Source organism: Arachis ipaensis, chromosome B4, assembly GCF_059453495.1.
Source record: "Arachis ipaensis isolate K30076 ecotype BB chromosome B4, ASM5945349v1, whole genome shotgun sequence".
Lineage (NCBI taxonomy): Eukaryota > Viridiplantae > Streptophyta > Magnoliopsida > Fabales > Fabaceae > Arachis > Arachis ipaensis.
The window spans coordinates 33,209,973-33,223,181 of record NC_142439.1 but is presented as its reverse complement, the minus strand read 5'-3'; the positions used below and the strand labels follow the sequence as shown (position 1 = coordinate 33,223,181).

General features: G+C 37.5%; 1 non-coding gene across 1 annotated transcript; it reads right to left on the bottom strand.

Annotated features, from left to right (window-relative positions):
* Window positions 1-2,337: 2,337 nt before the first annotated feature.
* LOC148567118 (small nucleolar RNA R71) lies at window positions 2,338-2,445 on the bottom strand. The gene has a single exon (XR_015882117.1). It is a non-coding gene; the product is annotated as a small nucleolar RNA R71 (small nucleolar RNA).
* Window positions 2,446-13,209: the final 10,764 nt, after the last annotated feature.

Below are 13,209 nucleotides of genomic sequence, written 5' to 3'. Positions count from 1 at the left end.
GGACAACTGACGGTTCATCTTGTTGCTCAGATTGGGTAACTTTCTTTTCGTTTTCTTTTCAAAAATTTTTCAAAAATATTTCAAAATTTTCTCACCTGTTTTCGAAAAAAAAAATGTTTTCAAAAATATATTTTTCTTCAGAATTTTTAAGAATGAATTCTAGTGTTTCATGAAGCCTGGCTGGCTGTAAAGCCATGTCTAATTCTTTTGGACTGAGGCTTCCACTTATAAGTATATGAAGTTGGATGAAATATCAGCTGTTGTATACATGAGAGGTATCTATGTTTGCTGAAGCTTGGCTGGCCATTGGCCATGTCTAGTGTTTTGGACTGGAGCTTTCATTGAAAGCTTGGCTGGCTAGTGAGCCATGTCTAATTCCTGGACTGAAGCTTTAGACTAACATGGCAAGATTCCTGGAATTCATATTAAAAATTTTGGAATCCTTATTTTTCTTTTTCAAATTAATTTTCGAAAAATACAAAAAAAAATTTAGAAAATTATAAAAATCAAAAATATTTTTCTGTTTCTTGTTTGAGTCATGTGTCATGTTATAAGTTTGGTGCCAATTGCATATGCATCTTGCATTTTTTCAAAAATTCATGCATTCATAGAGTTCTTCATGATCTTCAAGTTGTTCTTGGTAAGTCTTCTTGTTTGATCTTGATGTTTTCTTGTTTTGTGTTGTATGGTGTTTTTCATATGCATTTTTCGTTTGTTAGAGTCTACACATGAAAGATTTCTAAGTTTGGTGTCTTACATATTTTCTTTGCATATAAAAATTTTTAAAAAATATGTTCTTGGTGTTCATCATGATCTTCATAGTGTTCTTGGTGTTCATCTTGACATTCATAGCATTCTTGCATGCATCACATGTTTTGATCTAAAATTCTCATGCATTGCATCATTTTTCTTGTTTTTTTTTCTCATCATAAAAATTAAAAATATATATATATATATATATATATATATATATCTTTCCTTTTTTTCTCCTCATCAAATTCGAAAATTTGAATTGACTTTTTCAAAATTTTTTAAAAATCAAGTTGTTTCTTATGAGTCAAATCAAATTTTCAATTCAAAATCTTATCTTTTTCAAAATCTTTTTCATTTTTTAGTTATTTTCGAAAATTATAAAAAATATTTTTCAAAAATCTTTTTCTTATTTTTATATCAAATTTTCGAAAATAACAATAACAATTAATGTTTTGATTCAAAAATTTCAAGTTTGTTACTTGCTTGTTAAGAAAGATTCAAACTTTAAGTTCTAGAATCATATTTTGTGATTTCTTGTGAATCAAGTCATTAATTGTGATTTTTAAAAAATCAAATCTTTTCCAAAAACTAATTTCAAACATATCTTTTCAAAAATATCTTCTTATCTTACCTTTTTCAAAAAAATTTGATTTCAAAATATCTTTTCTAACTTCCTAACTTCTTATCTTTTCAAAATTTGTTTCAACTAACTAACTAACTAACTTTTTGTTTGTTTCTTATCTTTTTCAAAACTACCTAACTAACCCTCTCTCTCTCTAATTTTCGAAAATATCTTCCCTCTTTTTCAAAATTTCTTTTTAATTAACTAATTATTTTAATTTTTTTTATTTTAATTTTCAAAAAAAAATTACTAACCTTTTTCAAAAACTATTTTCGAAAATCACTAACTCTTTTTCAAAAATTATTTTAAAAAATCCTTCTCTCTCGTCTCATTCTATTCATTTATTCTTCTACTCACACAGGGACCTCTTTACTGTGGTAAAAAGGATCCCTATTATTATTATTTTTCTATGCCCTCTTCTTTGTCATATGAGCAGGAGCAAGGACAAGGATATTCTTGTTGAAGCAGATCCAGAACCTGAAAGGACTCTGAAGAGAAAATTAAGAGAAGCTAAATTACAACAAACCAGCAAGCACCTGTCAGAAATTTTCGAACAGGAAGAGGAGATGGCAGTCGAAAATAATAATAATACAAGGAGAATGCTTGGTGACTTTACTGCACCTAATTCCAATTTACATGGAAGAAGCATCTCCATTCCTACCATTGGAGCAAACAATTTTGAGCTGAAACCTCAGCTAGTTTCTCTGATGCAGTAGAACTGCAAGTTTCATGGACTTCCATATGAAGATCCTTTTCAGTTCTTAACTGAATTCTTGCAGATCTGTGATACTGTTAAGACTAATGGAGTAGATCCTGAAGTCTACAGGCTCATGCTTTTCCCTTTTGCTGTAAGAGACAGAGCTAGAATATGGTTGGACTCTCAACCCAAAGATAGCATGAACTCTTGGGATAAGCTGGTCACGGCTTTCTTAGCCAAGTTCTTTCCTCCTCAAAAGCTGAGCAAGCTTAGAGCTGATGTTCAAACCTTCAGACAGAAAGAAGGTGAATCCCTCTATGAAGCTTGGGAAAGATACAAGCACCTGACCAAAAAGTGTCCTTCTGACATGCTTTCAGAATGGACCATCCTGGATATATTCTATGATGGTTTATCTGAGCTATCAAAGATGTCATTGGATACTTCTACAGGTGGATCCATTCACCTAAAGAAAACGCCTGCAGAAGCTCAAGAACTCATTGACATGGTTGCTAATAACCAGTTCATGTACACTTCTGAGAGGAATCCTGTGAGTAATGGGACGCCTATGAAGAAGGGAGTTCTTGAAGTTGATACTCTGAATGCCATATTGGCTTAGAACAAAATATTGACTCAGCAAGTCAATATGATTTCTCAGAGTCTGAAAGGAATGCAAGCTGCATCCAACAGTACTCAAGAGGCTTCTTATGCAGAAGAAGCTTATGATCCTGAAAACCCTGCAATAGCAGAGGTGAATTACTTAGGTGAACCTTATGGAAACACCTATAACCCATCATGGAGAAATCATCCAAATCTCTCATGGAAGGATCAAAGGCCTCAACAAGGCTTTAATAATGGTGGAAGAAACAGGTTTAGCAATAGCAAGCCTTTTCCATCATCTACTCAGCAACAAACAGAGAATTCTGAGCAGAATCCATCTAGCTTAGCAAACTTAGTCTCTGATCTATCCAAGGCCACTGTAAGTTTCATGAATGGAACAAGGTCTTCCATTAGAAATTTGGAAGCACAAGTGGGCCAGCTAAGTAAAAGGATCACTAAAATCCCTCCTAGTAATCTCCCAAGCAATACAGAGGAGAATCCAAAAGGAGAGTGCAAGGCCATTGACATAAGCACCATGGCTGAACCCAAAGAAGGAGAGGAGGACGTGAATCCCAAGGGGGAAGACCCCCTGGGACGTCTAGTGATCAATAAGGAGCTTCCCTCTGAGGAACCAAAGGACTCTGAGGCTCATCTAGAGACCATAGAGATTCCATTGAACCTCCTTATGCCATTCATGAGCTCTGATGAGTATTCCTCTTCTGAAGAGAATGAGGATGTTACTGAAGAGCAAACTGCCAAGTTTCTTGGTGCAATCATGAAGCTGAATGCCAAATTATTTGGTATTAAAACTTGGGAAGAAGAACCTCCTTTGTTCACCAATGAACTAAGTGATCTGGATCAACTGACATTGCCTCAGAAGAGACAGGATCCTGGCAAGTTCATAATACCTTGTACCATAGGCACCATGATCTTTAAGGCTCTGTGTGACCTTGGTTCAGGAATAAATCTCATGCCCCTCTCTGTAATAAAGAAACTGGGAATCTATGGGGTGCAAGCTGCTAGAATCTCATTAGAGATGGCAGATAATTCAAGAAAACAGGCTTATGGACAAGTAGAGGACGTATTAGTAAAGGTTGAAGGCCTTTACATCCCTGCTGATTTCATAGTCCTGGATACTGGAAAGGAAGAGGATGAATCCATCATCCTAGGAAGACCTTTCCTAGCCATAGCAAGAGCTGTGATTGATGTGGACAGAGGAGAATTGATCCTTCAATTGAATAAGGATAACCTTGTGTTTACAACTCAAGGATCTCTCTCAGCATCCATGGAGAGGAAGCAGAAAAAGCTTCTATCAAAGCAGAGTCAAACAAAGCCCCCACAGTCAAACTCTAAGTTTGGTGTTGGGAGGCCACAACCAAACTCTAAGTTTGGTGTTGAACTCCCATATCCAAACTCTAAGTTTGGTGTTGGAGGGTCTCAACAATGCTCTGAACATCTGTGAGGCTCCATGAGAGCCCACTGTCAAGCTATTGACATTAAAGAAGCGCTTGTTGGGAGGCAACCGAATTTTTATTTATCTAACTATATTTTTCTTAGTTATATGTCTTTATAGGTTCATGATCATGTGGAGTCACAAAATAAACAAAAAAATTAAAAACAGAATAAAAAATAGCAGAAGAAAAATCACACCCTGGAGGAAGCATCTGCCTGGCGTTCAACGCCAGAACAGAGCATGGTTCTGGCGCTGAACGCCCAAAATGGGTAGTATCTGGGCGCTGAACACCCAAAAGGGGCATCATCTGGGCACTGAATGCCAGAATTGCACCCTAGAGAGGAGCTGGCACTGAACGCCCAGAACAAGCATGGTTCTGGCGTTCAACGCTAGAAATGGGCAACAAATGGGCACCAATCTGGCGCTGAACGCCCAGAGTTGCGTGCAAAGGCATTTTGCATGCCTAATTTGGTGCAAGGGTGTAAATCCTTAAACACCTCAGGATCTGTGGACCCCACAGGATCATCTCAGGATCTGTAGACCCCACAGGATCACCTCAGGATCTGTAGACCCCACAGGATCCCCACCTACCTCCACTCACTTCTTCTCATCCCTCACCACTCTCTTTCACACAATCCCATAAACACTCTCTTTCACACAATCCCATAAACACTCTTCCCCAAAATCCTTCACCAATTACCTCAATCTCTCTTCCCCATCACCTCTTCACCACTCACATCCATCCACTCTTCCCCATAAACCTACCTCATAAACTCAACCTACCTTCAAAATTCAAAATCAATTTCCCACCCATATGGCCGAAACCTTCCCCCCTCCCTTCCCTATATAAAGCCCTCCATTCCTCTTCAAATTCACACAACACAACCCCTCTATACCCTTCTTGGCCGAAACACAACACCTTCCCCCTCTCCTCCATATCTTCTTCTTCTTCCTCTATTCTTTCTTTTATTGCTCGAGGGCGAGCAATATTCTAAGTTTGGTGTGGTAAAAGCATAAGCTTTTTGTTTTTCCATTACCATTGATGGCACCTAAGACCGGAGAATCCTCTAAAAAGGGGAAAGGGAAGACAAAAGCTTCCACCTCCGAGTCATGGGAGATGGAAAGGTTCATCTCCAAAGCCCATCAAGACCACTTCTATGATGTTGTGGCCAAGAAGAAGGTGATCCCCGAGGTCCCTTTCAAACTCAAAAGAAATGAGTATCCGGAGATCCGACATGAAATTCAAAGAAGAAGTTGGGAAGTTCTAACAAATCCCATCCAACAAGTCGGCATCCTAATGGTTCAAGAGTTCTATGCCAATGCATGGATCACCAAGAACCATGATCAAAGTAAGAACCCGGTTCCAAAGAACTATGTTACAATGGTTCGGGGGAAATACTTAGATTTTAGTCCGGAGAATGTGAGGTTGGCGTTTAACTTGCCCATGATGCAAGGAGATGAACGCCCCTACACTAGAAGGGTCAACTTCAATCAAAGGTTGGACCAAGTCCTTATGGAAATATGTGTGGAAGGAGCTCAATGGAAGATTGACTCCAAAGGCAAGCCGGTTCAACTACGAAGATTGGACCTCAAGCCTGTGGCTAGAGGATGGTTGGAGTTCATTCAATGCTCAATCATTCCCACTAGCAACCGATCTGAAGTTACTGTGGATCGGGCCATCATGATTCATAGCATCATGATTGGAGAGAAAATAGAAGTTCATGAGATTATACCTCAAGAACTCTACAAGGTGGTTGACAAGTCCTCCACTATGGCAAGGTTAGCCTTTCCTCACCTCATTTGCCACCTATGCAATTCGGCTGGGGTTGACATAGAGGGAGATATCCTCATTAAAGAGGACAAGCCCATCACTAAGAAAAAGATGGAGCAAGCAAGAGAGCCCATTCATGGAGCTCAAGAGGCGTATGGAGCTCATCACCATGAGATCCCGGAGATGCCTCAAATGCATTTTCCTCCACAAAACTACTGGGGGCAAATCAACACCTCCCTAGGAGAATTGAGTTCCAATATGGGACAACTAAGGGTGGAACATCAAGAGCACTCCATCATCCTTCATGAAATAAGAGAAGATCAAAAAGCAATGAGGGAGGAGCAACAAAGACAAGGAAGAGACATAAAAGAGCTCAAGGACATCATTGGTTCCTCAAGAAGGAAACGCCACCATCACTAAGGTGGATTCATTCCTTGTTCTTATTTCTTCTGTTTTTCGTCTTCCATGCTATGTGCTTATCTATATTTGTGTCTTCATTACATGATCATTAGTAGCTAGTAACTATGTCTTAAAGTTATGAATGTCCTATGAATCCATCACCTCTCTTAAATAAAAAAATGTTTTAATTCAAAAGAACAAGAAGTACATGAGTTTCGAATTTATCCTTGAACTTGGCTTAATTGTATTGATGTGGTGACAATGCTTCTTGTTTTCTGAATGTATGCTTAAACAGTGCATATGTCTTTTGAAGTTGTTGTTTAAGAATGTTAAATATGTTGGCTCTTGAAAGAGTGATGACTAGGAGACATGTTATTTGATAATCTGAAAAATCATAAAAATGATCCTTGAAGCAAGAAAAAGCAGCAAAGAACAAAGCTTGCAGAAAAAAAAAATAGGCGAAAAAAAAATAGAAAGAAAAAGCAAGCAGAAAAAGCCAAAAGCTCTTAAAACCAAAAGGCAAGGGTAATAAAAAGGATCCCAAAGCTTTGAGCATCAGTGGATAAGAGGGACTAAAGGAATAAAATCCTGGCCTAAGCGGCTAAACTAAGCTGTCCCTAACCATGTGCTTGTGGCGTGTAGGTGTCAAGTGAAAACTTGAGACTGAGCGGTTAAAGTCAAGGTCCAAAGCAAAAAAAGAGTGTGCTTAAGAACCCTGGACACCTCTAATTGGGGACTTTAGCAAAGCTGAGTCACAATCTGAAAAGGTTCACCCAATTATGTGTCTGTGGCATTTATGTATCCGGTGGTAATACTGGAAAACAAAGTGCTTAGGGCCACGGCCAAGACTCATAAAATAGCTGTGTTCAAGAATCATCATACTGAACTAGGAGAATCAATAACACTATCTGAACTCTGAGTTCCTCTAGATGCCAATCATTCTGAACTTCAATGGATAAAGTGAGATGCCAAAACTATTTAAGAGGCAAAAAGCTATAAGTCCCGCTCATATGATTGAAGCTATGTTTCATTGATAGTTTGAAATTTATAGTATATTTTCTTCTTTTTATCCTATTTGATTTTCAGTTTCTTGGGGACAAGCAACAATTTAAGTTTGGTGTTGTGATGAGTGGATAATTTATACGCTTTTTGACATTGTTTTTAGTATATTTTTAGTAGGATCTAGTTACTTTTAGGGATGTTTTCATTAGTTTTTATGTTAAATTCACATTTCTGGACTTTACTATGAGTTTGTGTGTTTTTCTGTGATTTCAGGTATTTTCTGGCTGAAATTGAGGGACTTGAGCAAAAATCAGATTCAGAGGTTGAAGAAGGACTGCTGATGCTGTTGGATTCTGACCTCCCTGCACTTAAAGTGGATTTTCTGGAGCTACAGAACTCGAAATGGCGCGCTTCCAATTGCGTTGGAAAGTAGACATCCAGGGCTTTCCAGAAATATATAATAGTCCATACTTTGCCCAAGTTTAGATGATGCAAACTGGCGTTCAACGCCAGTTCTCTGCCCAATTCTGGCGTCCAGCACCAGAAACAAGTTGCAAAGTGGAGTTCAACGCCCAAACTGGCACCAAAACTGGCGTTCAACTCCAGGAATGACCTTTACACGTGTAACATTCAAGCTCAGCCCAAGCACATACCAAATGGGCCCCAGAAGTGGATTTATGCATCAATTACTTACTTCTGTAAACCCTAGTAGCTAGTTTATTATAAATAGGACCTTTTACTATTGTATTAGACATCCTGGATTCTATTTTGATCCTGTGATCTCGTTTTCGGGGCTGGCCCTCTCGGCCATGCCTGGAACTTTCACTTATGTATTTTCAACGGTAGAGTTTCTACACTCCATAGATTAAGGTGTGGAGCTCTGCTGTTCCTCAAAGATTAATGCAAAGTACTACTGTTTTCTATTCAATTCATCTTATTTCGCTTCTAAGATATTCATTCGCACTTCAATCTGAATGTGATGAACGTGACAATCATCATCATTCCCTATGAACGCGTGCCTGACAACCACTTCCGTTCTACCTTCGACTGAATGAGTATCTCTTAGATCTCTTAATCAGAATCTTCGTGGTGTAAGCTAGAATGATGGCGGCATTCAAGAGAATCCGAAAAGTCTAAACCTTGTCTGTGGTATTCCGAGTAGGATTCAATGATTGAATGACTGTGACGAGCTTCAAACTCGCGAGTGCTGGGCGTTAGTGACAGACGCAAAAGGATAGTAAATCCTATTCCAGCATGATCGAGAACCGACAGATGAATAGCCGTGCCATGACAGGGTGCGTTGACCATTTTCACTGAGAGGATAGGATGTAACCATTGACAAGGGTGATGCCTCCAGACGATTAGCCATGCCGTGACAGGGCATTTGGATCATTTTCTCGAGAGACGACCGAAAGTAGCCATTGACAAAGGTGATGCATTACATAAAGCCAGCCATGGAAAGGAGTAAGACTGATTGGATGAAGATAGCAGGAAAGCAGAGGTTCAGAGGAACGAAAGCATCTCTATTCGCTTATCTGAAATTCTCACCAATGATTTACATAAGTATTTCTATCCCTATTTTATTAATTAATTTCGAAAACCCCATTACTATTTTATATCCGCCTGACTGAGATTTACAAGGTGACCATAGCTTGCTTCATACCAACAATCTCCGTGGGATTCGACCCTTACTCACATAAGGTATTACTTGGACGACCCAGTGCACTTGCTGGTTAGTTGTGCGAAGTTGTGAACCATGGTATTGGCATCATGTTTTTGGCGCCATTACCAGGGAAAGAAAGAGCGATGAATTTTACATAATCAAAGTGTAATCACAATTTCTGTGCACCATTTATGCTGTTACGAAAATGTGCGGGGCTGTGCTTTGAAGCTGCCTTTGATTTCGAGTTGAGGCAAAAAGAGCTTATGAGGCGTTTGGATTGTGGATTTATGTTTTGAGGTAGGGGCGCTTTCTAAAACCTACATTTTATGTATTGGAATTATTACATATGGATACTGATGTGAGACATTGTGTATTTGGTGATTGTATCAGCCTTATGTATTAATTGATTGTCTCGAATGATTATGAATGTTTGTTTGGCTGAATTGTTGTGCGGCTTTGTGAAATGGAATGTTTTGAAGTTGATTCTTTAAAGATTTAAAATCTGAGTTTAATCCGTTGATGATTGATTTGAATTGAGTTAATTATTTTGATGATGTGAAACGTCAAATGCACTTTTGAATTCAGCCTGGTTTGCTTTAAATGATCTGGTTTGATAAATGACTGTTGCTGAACCGTTTCTTTAAAGCTTAGGAAATGAGTTAAATCGGTTGATATTGATTTGATTTTTGAAACGGTTTCCTTGTGATATGCAAATGAGTCGACTGATGGAGTCAGTTTGATCTTGAATTTGATTTTTGGATTTTGGATTGTTGAAAAGGATTGTGGAATGGTGTAGTTGGGACCCGAACCGGGTGGCAAAGTCCAAGTCTTAGGGGAGGTGCTGCCGAAATTTCTATAAAATCTGAGTCTTTATTGAAATGTTGTCTGGAAAAATAACGAGTTAAAGACTTCTACTATTTTATTTGAATTATCAAGAAAAGGATGATTCATGCTTTTGAAATGAATTACTAAAGAGGAAATTGTGATTTAGTCTTTCTTCTTAAGAAAGGCATTGTATCTCTTTCAGGAGAAAGCTATTTAGATGAAACTTATGTTTTAAAGTTGTTTTAAATGTGACAAGTGCAATGCCTTTGAATTTGACTTGAGGGTTTCAATTAGAGGAGTTTCAATGATTTTGAAAGAACCTGAATGTCTATTGACAAGTTTCATTTTGAAATGTTTTGGAAGGGTTTAAGTACTCTTTGGATTTTGAATTCTTACAAGACTAAAACAATTTTGAACAGTTGAAATGTTCTAGAATTTATCATGGGGGTTGAAGTTGGTTTTTGCCTAAGTAAAGGAAATGGCTTTGAAAGAAGTAAATGATTACATGACTCGGTTTGGCTTAGATCCTATTTTATTACTCAAATCGGAAAGCCAAGGTTTTAATGATTTTAAATGAATTTGGCGAAATGAGTTATGTTATTCTCCCCTAAAGACTTGGGACTCTGCCGAGAAACTTTGTTATAAAATCCCATTGTTGGATGGATGATTTTGAATGTTTCAAAATGAATCTTTAACTTTCCATGGTTATGGAAGTTTTGGAAAGAGGATGCCGAGGGTGGCATTGTTTTAAAAGGAGAATTTACCTTGAGTAAAAGTGGCATATGAGCCTGAGATAATTTGATAAATGAGATCTTTAAAGCCAAGGCTGAAAAGAGTTGAAACTTGATTTCAAAGTGAAATGAATTGAGAAAAATGATTTATGGCTTAAATGCCGATTTTATGAATTTAATGATGTTGAATGGTGGAAGTACTGTTTTATTGTGAGCCGAAATAGCGGTGTATGATTATGAATATTGGCTGGTTCTGGATTGAACCGTGAGCCGGAATGGCTGTGTATGATTATGAATATTGGCTGGTTCTGGATTGAACCGTGAGCCGGATGGCTGAGATGGATATTGATCCATGGTTGAGAATAAATGCATATATGTTGAATTATTGATATTTGTGATATTGCACTTCCACTATCGGAGATAGGAGTTTCCCTGGGAGAAAGCAGTGGCTAGCCACCACATGCTCCAGGTGGAAACTCGAAGCTCTTTTGACCCTATGTCGTCAGGGTGGCCGGGCACTGTGAAATTTTCGGATGAGCTCACCCCCGTGAATATTCACCAGTGAAGGTGATGGATATGGATCATGATTATGATCACGATTTTGTTGAGTATAACTCGAGTTGGGGAGACACGACAGAGGGACAGTCCAATGGTTAGCTACCAGGACTTGTTGGGTTGGCTCTATAATCGACATATGATATCATCAGCCACTAGGACATGCATGCATCATATGCATCTATGTGACATTGTTTGGGTGTGCATATTGTACTCGGTTTGCCTTTGTGATTATTTGTGATTAATTGCTAATTGTTCTACTTAATGTAACTGTTTGTTTGTGCTTGAACTTCCTTTCTGTGTTTGCAATTGGGACTCTGTTGGATTGTGGTGATTGGTTGTTGGTTGGATTGTTTGGGCCTAGGACCGTGGTTGAATTGAGATGGACCGATGATTGGTTTCGGTTTTGTGTTTTTGGTTTGGAAAAGTATGAAAGGCTAATTTGGTTTAGCATAGATAAACCTTTTTGAAAGGCTCTTGAGTTTTAAGAATTTAACAGTTCCTCTTTCAGAAAAGATTTTCCGACTTTACTTTTATTGAAAACCGTTGTTTTTGAAAAGAGGCATAAGACGGTTATTAATCAATTGTACGGTTTATCTTCACGTATCCTATTACAGTAATTCCCAAAAAACCCTCTACTGAGAACCCTTTCGAGGATGATGTTCTCACCCTCCTACATTTTTCCCCTTTCAGGATATGGGCACAGAAGTCACGAAGAGTTTATTTAGTTGTTGTTGAGATGCTCTGTCTTGTTTTAGTTATGGTTTATTGAACCCTTGCCATTATCTTGATATATTCTGTAAGAGGGATAGGAACTGTATTGGATAATGCTTGTAATATTATCTATGTATATAAGTGTATATATGTATGTACTCTTTGTGAGTTGTTGTAAGTGTATTGAATGTATGGATGTACGTCGTATAGCAAAAGTATTTTTGGATCGGTATTGCGGCTTAAAGTTTTAAACAGGCTCATATTTTAGTATTAAATAATATAAAAGTCGTCGTAATGTCCAAGCTATCAGAGTCGCGCAGCCGGAAGCGTGAGCTTTGGTGGTTAGGGTGTTACAAAAATCGTATAAGTAGAGTCTAATTCAAATTAAAATCAAATTTGGATTGGCTCTACCTGATTTTTCTTCCTATAAAAAAATTAAAAATTATTTTTTATTAATAAAATTGTCATATTTTATTTTTTTAAAGTGTTTCTTCTTTTTATTTATTTATATTATGACAAAATTTGCCAATTACAACATTATATGAACACTGATAAAGTTATAACTAATATCTTCCTATTCAATTACTATAAATAAAATTCTTTTTATATATTTCATGATCATTAAAAAATTTTCCTTCCATGCATATAAAAAAAGGCTAACCCAACAAAATAGTTTGGCTTTAAAGGTTACACTTTCAAACAGCTACCTTTCATTGCACATACGCAGAGGCAACATTGTTAGCATGTAAATGCTTCTTAACTACTAAACCCGTTGCAAGCACGTGATGTTCCATTTATTTCAACCATGCAGATATAATATAAATTATGTGAATGGTCAAGATTTTGGTAAAACATTTTGAGTGTACAAAAAGATCAGGAGCTCACTGTGAGCTCCTGATCTTTTGTACACTCAAAATGTTTTACCAAAATCTTGACCATTCACATAATTTATATTATATCTGCATGGTTGAAATAAATGGAACATCACGTTCTATTTTTGTACACCGACATACTGGAACCGCTTTCTATAATGTAACAGTCCAAGTCGGATAGATTGGACATTTTCATCCATTCGAAACTGAAAAAAAAGAAGAATTTGTGACAGCTTTTGGTGGACTTTGCATGATTAATGTGCACAACATTTTTGTTAAGCAAATCTTGATCACATATATTATTTAATGTAAATCTCAATGATTATATAAGTTGAAATATCATATTCCAAACAAATCAGGGCTGGTATACATACAAGGTTTTTTTGTTTAAAAGTTCATACAAGTTGGCCCAAGTTTAACAAAAACAACTCTCACGTTAGCGTACGTGTAAACACGCGCTCAATCAACCGTTTCAATAGCACGCTCAGATTATGAAAGACAATTTTTCTTCTTCCTCGATCAAAATCCCAACCTTGAAGATTCAAACAACACTCA